We start from the raw sequence: 9,061 nt of genomic DNA on the forward strand, positions 1-9,061 counted from the left end.
ACATCAGTGAAAAAATGTAGGCATAAGTATGCATTATTACATGGAATGTACTAAGTATGATAGTAATGCATAAAAGTTATGAAATCATACTAAAAAGAATTTTACATGACATGCAATGAACAAGCTAAATCATAAGACAAAAGGGTTAGAAAATGTAAATCATAATGATGGTCAATGCAAGATAAACATATTTAAATCACTTGTGAGATACTTTAGAAGTAACCTTAGTTCATTATTGTGGAAAGTTTACCATGTAACCGTCATAGACCATGTGAGCTATAACATGGAATCCACGTCTATCTCACACCAAAATAATATGTCCTTACTTGCCAAGGTTAGAGCCATGATTCTGAGCTAAAGTGGATCCACTAACTGATGTCTATCCGAGACAACATCGTATGGTGGTACATAGTTATGAGATAAGGATATTTATGCTAGAAACCTGGGTTATACTAACAGGGAAGCCTCCATCTCAATATTCTCTCAGTTCTAAGCACAAATCCCACGAAATATTCATTATTCTTACTCATTTCATCATCCATGGAAAGGCGCAAGTAAGCAGGCAATCCAAGCTAAAGTTCATTCAGAATAGCTCCTTAATATTTATTCAACTTAGGTGAGAAAACCTTTCAACCTTATGAATCCTTTTGTGAGAAAACCCTTTCACAATTAGGTTCTTAATACTATCTTTCACAACAACAACAACATTGATAATTTGCTCTCAAAGTATCTTTAAATAATTTATATCAATTTCATAAAGAACATGCTTATCTTTACAAATTCATCTTTCATAGTTCATAAGCTTCATCGTATGATTATAGTCTAAAAATCATGGATATTCATGTGAATTCAACTAAAAAGAATATAATTAGTTCAATTCATGCATAAAAATATAAGAAAAAAAATTGTTGAACCATAATTGGGAAGAACCCATGAAGATTGAATAAAACCCTAACTTTGAATTGAGAATCTAATCTTGTAAAATTGGAGATTTTAGGAACCATGGAGGAAAGGACTCCATTGGTGAATACCAACATACTTTGGAGTTCAAAGCCCAATTGTTTTGGTGAATTTGAGACCTTGGTTCTTGAAGCCCTAGTTTGTTCTTCCTTGAATTTGTAGGGGATGAACTTGGAGGGAATTTAGGAATTTAGGGGAATGTTTTAGAATGGGTAGTTTTAGTGCTAAAAATACTTACATATGACTTAGAATTAGGACCAAAATGGCGTAGTTTAGGCATTAATCGCTTACGAAGAAGACCCAAAAGTCCCTTCAAAAATTGTCGGACCCTTCTACTGTTTGGACCTACGGACCGTACTGGTCAAGCATAGAAAATTTCATAAACTTTAAAATTGGACCATCTTTTGACATAACGTGTCTACAACTCATAGGTCTACCTACGTCTGTAGACACCAATCATAGATCTGAACGTGACCCTCAAATATTCACTAAGTCTGGGACTTACCTACGAGACCAATCTACGACTCGTACAAAGGGTTACGACCCATCCTAGTCAACTGTCGAATGAGGTATTGAAACTTGATATTTTTCCAAAACTCTACCCTGGGTATAAGATTCCCTTTCTACGGCCGATAGGACTCATAAAATCAGTCTCAGACAGATTTTGTGCACTACTCTTTTTCCTTTCAGCTTTCCAACATTCTAAGTGTTACAGGGGATGAACATGCCAATATAGAAATTTTCATGTTTGTTTGAACTCCTACTTTGTAACGATCTGTTAGGTCGTTTTGAGAGCTAAAACTATTTTGATTCTTTTCATAAAATTTGAGATTGAAATTTTGAACAATTCAATAACTACAATTATTTAGTTAACGAATATTTATTAAATAATTAATTTTATTGATTGTTAATAGATCAAGTGTATAATTTAATTAATAACCTTTACCATTTGTCCCATATGATTAAATGAAGTTAGTGGAATTTGCGACTTTTAATACCTAATTATTTTTAGAATGGAATGGATAAGGGATCAGAAACTTACCGGCAAAGACATGGTAGTCGACTCGATCAAATTTCAAGTATGAGTTGATTAAATTTTTCAATATAGTTTCATGCATTAATTGCTAAGTCATGAAAGATAAAAATAATATTATACTAGTTGAAGTTATTAAGGAACTGGAAGTTAGCAGTAATTGGATGTGTTGTAGCGATTTTCATTTTTCTCGAAGTTTTGGAGGGGGACAAACTGTAACATTATTGGTTAGATAATGATTTCTATTAAATTAAGGCAATGATGGTTGGTGATAACTTAGAGGAAATTATTTTCATTGAATTGACTTAAAATTTGTTCACGGCCGCCACTGGTTACGAAACCAGTGGCTTCAATCTCAATATTTATTTTTTATTTATCATTGTATAAATTTAGTTTTTGATATATTGAGATAGATAATTAAATATTAGGTATATTATATTATATGAATAGCATTAGAGTTATGTTATTTGAAGGAATTAAGACTTAACCCTAGGCTTGGGTTCTAGAAAATTGATTATATATTTGGGGCGGTTGTGGATTTAGGATAGGCATATAGTAATATGAGTGCCTAAAGACTTGGTTTCTTACAAATATTAAATATTTGATAGATTGGAAACATCCTGAAGCTTTACGAAATGGAAAAGCAAAATCTTGATAAACTGTGACTTGTGTTTGGCATTCAAGGTATGTTAAGACTTTCATATTTCGTTGAAGGACATTTTTTTAATTAAAGATTAAAAATGGAATAGACAATGGATAAGGACAGAAGATGGGGCTCGTACCAATGGCGTGACGGGCATTGATACGAGTACCGGTGTTATGAAAAGAAAGTTTGTTACTATAGAATGACAGATTGTAATTCGAGAATGCCAAACCATATGGGCATTAGCTGATGTATTATTGACTTGGTTTCTTTTGTGTTGTAGTTTTCTTTTTTTAACCCGTATATTTATTATAGTTGAGGTAATTACATGTCATACCGATGTTGATTTATTGAAGTGCATCATCATCTCATGTTATTGTTATCATATCGTACACATGCATTGACATAAGATTTAGTATAAGTTGGACACATCGAGATCATTCGTGCTGGGATTGTTTGATTTTATGATTATAAGTTGAGCACGTAGATATTGTTTGTGCTGGGGATTATATGATTTTATGATAGTGCGTTGATATCATCCGCACAGCCACGTGGAAATCGTATGTGTCGGTATATGGACCTTGTGAGTCCCCCATGGTTCATGAACTCTCAATGTATTTACGAGAAGTATCATGTATATAAAGTTGAAAGAGTACTTGGAATCTAAGGCATATCATTTCATAATGTCACATTTAATTGCATCTCATTACATCCTTCATTCTTGTTGAATATGTGATTTATTGGTGGTTGGACATTATATGATATTTGATGAAACTTGATTGATAAGTATAATGTAGCCTTGTAATTATTATTTTTATACTCTTGTCACTACTTTTTCATTGTCGATCTATGAGATATACTGGGTACACGTGGTTTCGTAGTAATACTACACTTGTTGCACCTTTTTGTGGTGCAGATCCAATTCCGGATATGAGCGTAGTTGTGGAGCTTATGAGTCCAAGCTTGCATTATCGTGGAGTTGTGCTGAGCTCTTTGGCGGTTCCGCAGCTCACACCTCCCTCTATCTTATTATTTATTTTGTTGTTTTCGTATTCAGACAGAATTTTTTTACGTTTAGGCTTTTCATATAGTTTCATACTTGCATTGTATTTTAGAATCTCTTGTACTTATGACACCAATTCTGGAGTGATATTTTAGTTTTCCGCATTTCATACTTATGAAAGACTTAGTTCTGAGGTATTCCACTTGTTTTTTTTATCTTTCACCTTAATTACTTAGTTAAATCTATAAAACTAGTGGGTTGGCTTACCTATCGGCTGAGAACATAGGTGTCATCACAAAATGTGAATTTTGGATCGTGACATACTTTCTGCCTCTCTCATGCTATACATTTTTTTTTATATAAATCTCAAGTTTATAGCATTTCACTTTTGGGTATAATTTTGTAATCCTCCTCTATGGCGCAGTTTGTCTATCACATTTTAATATTGTATTTCTGATTTCAGGTGAATTTTTTTCTCTATTCGATTGTTTTTGCACCTATTTACTATTAATGAAAATATGATGATGGGTAAAATGGATGCTTTTAATATTGAAGAAAAGAAAGATAGCTAAACTTCTCTTTGGAAAGGGATGAAAGCAGCTTCCTTGAGTTTGAGCTTCATTATTGAAGATTATTGTGCAACTTCCTGAGCCTTTGGCTCCTTTGTTAACTGATTTTTCACATTCATGTCTGTATTAACTAAAATGTTTTCTTTTTCAATTTCATTGCAGCTAATGATATTGAGAAAAACTCATTGAGAAATGAAGAAAGGTTGTATCAACAAAATTCTCAACAGTCAGTAATGCACTTATATTTTGGCAATTATTTTGATAACCTTTCAGCTTACTTGTGTTCTACATTGGAGTTGGCAAAACGTAGTAATCTTAATCTTTTTAATCTTATACTAGTAAGCAACACTCCAGTTATTCTAATTATGGCATAATCTAAATCAAACAGTAAGGCTTTTTTCTATTTTGGAGTAGAGGAAGGCTCCTAAACAACTACTTTGGTGCCATTTCTTGTAAGTTCCCATAGTTCTATACTTTTATATCTACTTTGTCAAGCAATCTTACAATGAAACTTGAAATAACATGCTTTTTCCTCATGAATACAACCACTCAACTATAATTTTATCATTTTATTTAGTATTTCACAATACATTATAAAATGACATGCATGATACCTTCAAAAGGTAGTTGATGACAATTTATAAAGAAAGCATAAAGAAGCTCAGGAAATTCAGGTAATTATATAATGATGAGGTGCTCTTTAGAAATGACCAAATGTTTATTTGAACCATTTGACCCACTAAAATTTCTCCTGGGATATCTAGATGTCCAAGAGATATCATGTATTCTATCTCTGAACTGAGATTAAAATATATTTACTTGTTAGTATCAATTGGAACAAAGATAGAAGATGACTAAAATTTATTATTCAAAAGAGATGTACTTTCTCTGTTTCTTCCATATATTTATATAAAATTTTATTATGTAGTTAATAGTAGGGAGTTAGAAGGGAGAATTTTAGTAGTTAAACAAAATGCACTTTGTTATCAACACCAATTATATTAATTCTATGGGGCTATTGATTTTCACGGGTGACGTATGCATAGAATATCATTTCTCTCAATGAATCTCCCACGAAGAGTTGAGCACATGTAGGTACAATCTGTAGCCCTCTCAAGTCAAGTAGAAAGGCTTGGTACACTGAGATTATTGGAGCAAGGTTCCGACAAAATGAAGGAGTGTTGCTGATTTGGAAAACAATGGTCTTTAAACACTCCTTTATGTGAGCAGGTGTATCTATTTGTTATATTCCATTTCAACTCTCCTTTTTCAATATATAATAACTATGCTATAAGTGAAAATATCGAGTTTATATGTTCATATTGAGAAAATAGGGTATGTTCCATTTAATACGCCAATGTAACTTGGTGCATATCACATACCATCCTGTCCTCTTTTGTGCCTTTTTTAGATCACTTTATTCTTTCAACAAGCGCCTTCACTAATTATTTTTTTATTGTTGGATTTGCTAGTAGTCATGTAGCAAAAGTTAGCTTACCAACACTGCAGTGATGAATTGTACCAAAAGCAATATGCGATGTACTTTTAGTATTGTGTGGTTCTCTTGGATGTCCCATGTGTCTTTATTAAGATCTGATTCATTCGCATACACCGTTGGTTTCACTCTGTCAATCACTCTCTTTCGCTTTCTGTTTCAGAAGCTAGGTACTTTATGTTGGTTGATTTATCTTATTTTCTTTGTTATGTTAAATTACTTTTGCGGCTCTTACGTTGGGTTAAAATTTTAGATTTCTTTTTGCAAAGTTAGATAAAAAAAAAAAAAAAAAAAAAGGATGTGTTGCTAATCGGGAAGAGGAAGCAGATGGTGTCAAATTCTAAGGAAAAAATAAGAATGGCATACATGCCTAGGTTGGTTCACCTCACCTACCTCAACTTATTTTATTTTTGCCTCTGCTTAGTGTATGTATGCATGTTCTTATGAAATTTCTTTTATGGATTTTTGTATATATATTTCGTCATGCACCATGAGTGACACATTACATAATAGTAAAAATGATATTCTTTTGCCATGTATATTGAAGGTAGTGAGATTCAAATGAGAGACCTTGGCATACATCATTTGCTAAAGCCGAGATACATATTTAGTTTCAACTTGATATAGGAATTTGCTTCATAAGATTATGTAAAATTAAGAGTTCATATCTTCTTTATTGNATTTTCTTTGTTATGTTAAATTACTTTTGCGACTCTTACTTTGGGGTTAGAATTTTAGATTTCTTTTTGCAAAGTTTGATGAAAAAAAAAAAGGGATGTGTTGCTAATCGGAAAGAGGAAGCAGATGGTGTCAAATTCTAAGGAAAAAATAAGAATGGCATACAAGCCTAGGTTGGTTCACCTCACCAACCTCAACTTATTTTTATTTTTGCCTCTGCTTAGTGTATATATGCATGTTCTTATGAATTTTCTTTTATGGATTTTTGTATATATATTTCGTCATGCAACATGAGTGACACATTACATAATAGTAAAAATGATATTCTTTTGCCATGTATATTGAAGGTAGTGAGATTCAAATGAGAGACCTTGGCATACATCATTTGCTAAAGCCGAGATACATATTTAGTTTCAACTTGATATAGTAATTTTCTTCATAAGATTATGTAAAATTAAGAGTTCATATCTTCTTTATTGTATTTTTTTATGATACGCTATGTCTGGAGGTATTATCATAATCTATATTCATTTAATTGAATTGACTGATAGTCAGAACTAGCTAAATTTGTTTCTTTTATTACTTCGTTTTGTTGTTGTCCGACATGAATTGGGATGCTTTGATTAGTTGAATTATGTTGGTTCTCCGCTTAGGTTCATCCTTTTATTTGACGTGTAACATATGAAATATAGGGAGCTTCATTCTTTAAATTTTACACCTGATTCTGGTTATGGAAACTTAATGCTTATGTATATAGCTCTTTTATACCTTCGGTAGTTTCTGGCGTGATGTTGTGCATACACGTCCTTCTTTAAATATTTGGTTTCAACTATTATTATGATTCTCCCATAATATAGATAGTGAAAGATGAAAAATATTTTTTACACTTTATATACGAGTTAATCAATTACTTGATTATCATCATTCTACATAAGTTATAACAAATCTTTTTTTTTTCAGCTACTGCAACTTCCTTACGACAATGGACTTGTTCATTTTTTTTTAACAACTCATTTTGGATGTGTTTGTGCAAATGTTGAATAGTTATTTTACGAAATTTCTTCAAAAATATTCCAACTCTCTTACCTGAGTTTAAGACCCAAGGACTAGATGAGCCATCTTTTTGGCATTGATAGTGTTATTTTTGTTTTAGCTAATGCAAAAATGTCTATATTACCCATGAAGGCATTCTCTTGATTAAACTCAATCACCTGCACAACATACTTTTGTATCAATATAGCCAATGATGTTTATAGTTGTGTATATATCTTCAAGAATTTACAACTTCAAAAATATAAAATGTTGGGCTCGTTCTCAGCACGGGTCATGCCCCTCTAGTGTGTATATATATATATATATATTCAATTTATTTATGTGTATATTTTTGTACATCTTATGTTGCTCTTAGTACAATTTTGTAGTGTTGTTTTCGTCGTACCCTTCTTCGTATATATATAAGGGTAATATTATATATTAACTCCTTTTGGATTCTTCTTGAGTTTACTCCTATATGTTTTGGCAACGTTAATTAGTGAAAAAAATTGTCCGACACTCTTGTGTTAATGTTTCGTGGAGAGCATTATAACAAATGTAACGTCTTAGTGATGCAGACACTTTAGCTCCATATAGTTATTAAATATAAGATTTTGTTGATTATTTTCTAGTCATGTTAGCTCCAATTGTTATATTCATAACTAGGTAAATTGTCCGCGCTTCGCGCGGTGGTGAACTATGTCAATAATCTATGTCTGAACATTTGATAATATAAGTGTTTTTAAGTGGGTACAGCCCTACAATAAATTGTCAAGAATATTTTATCCAAAAATAAAATGAAATATTTTTTTAATCTTAACACCAAAAAGATTTGATTCTAAGTGTTTATGAATTTTGTTATTAATTCTTCATTTTAATTTAATGAGAAAAGTATATTTAGCCCAAATCTCTCTCTCTCTCTCTATATATATATATATAAAAACTGGATAATAAAAGTGTGATGTGGCGCCTCTCTTTTGCCAGGATTGTCATTTATCTTTTTTGTCAATTTTTTGATTTTTTTTAATCTCTAAAATATGCTAAAAGAAGGGAAAAAATATATAATTAAAATAACTTATTTATTTCTCCTCATCATTACTACTACAATTTATTACTTTTCATCTCTCATCATTATATTATTATAATTTATTCGTTTCCTTAAATTCTCTCATCTTACCTTTTAGGTCTATAGTTTTCTAAAAAAAAAAACCTTTTCTACTACCCTACACGTTTTTTTTTCCAATATTTTTTTATCTTAATTAATCTCATTTAATTTGTTGTCATAAAAATTTTCTGAAAATTAAAAATATATTTTTAATTAATTTCATCATCTCTCATCATTATTATTATAATTTATTATTTTCCTTAAATTCTCTCATTTTACCTTTTATGTCTATAAAAAAAATTTAAAAAAAAAACACTTTTCTATTACCTTACACGTTTTTTTCATTATTTTTTTATCTCAATTAATATCATTTATTGTTGTCATAAAAAAATTCCAAAAAATATCTTTTTAAAAAATTTCATCAAATACTATTAATTGATCTTTCCTAAAACCCTTCCTCTTCCTTCTCTCATATTTCTTTCATTCATCAAAAATTAAAACAAATAAAGTTAGTCATGGCAGAATGAGACGATCGAAAAGAAA

The sequence above is a fragment of the Solanum stenotomum genome, unplaced genomic scaffold (assembly GCF_019186545.1).
Source record: "Solanum stenotomum isolate F172 unplaced genomic scaffold, ASM1918654v1 scaffold21359, whole genome shotgun sequence".
In the NCBI taxonomy this organism is placed as follows: Eukaryota; Viridiplantae; Streptophyta; class Magnoliopsida; order Solanales; family Solanaceae; genus Solanum; species Solanum stenotomum.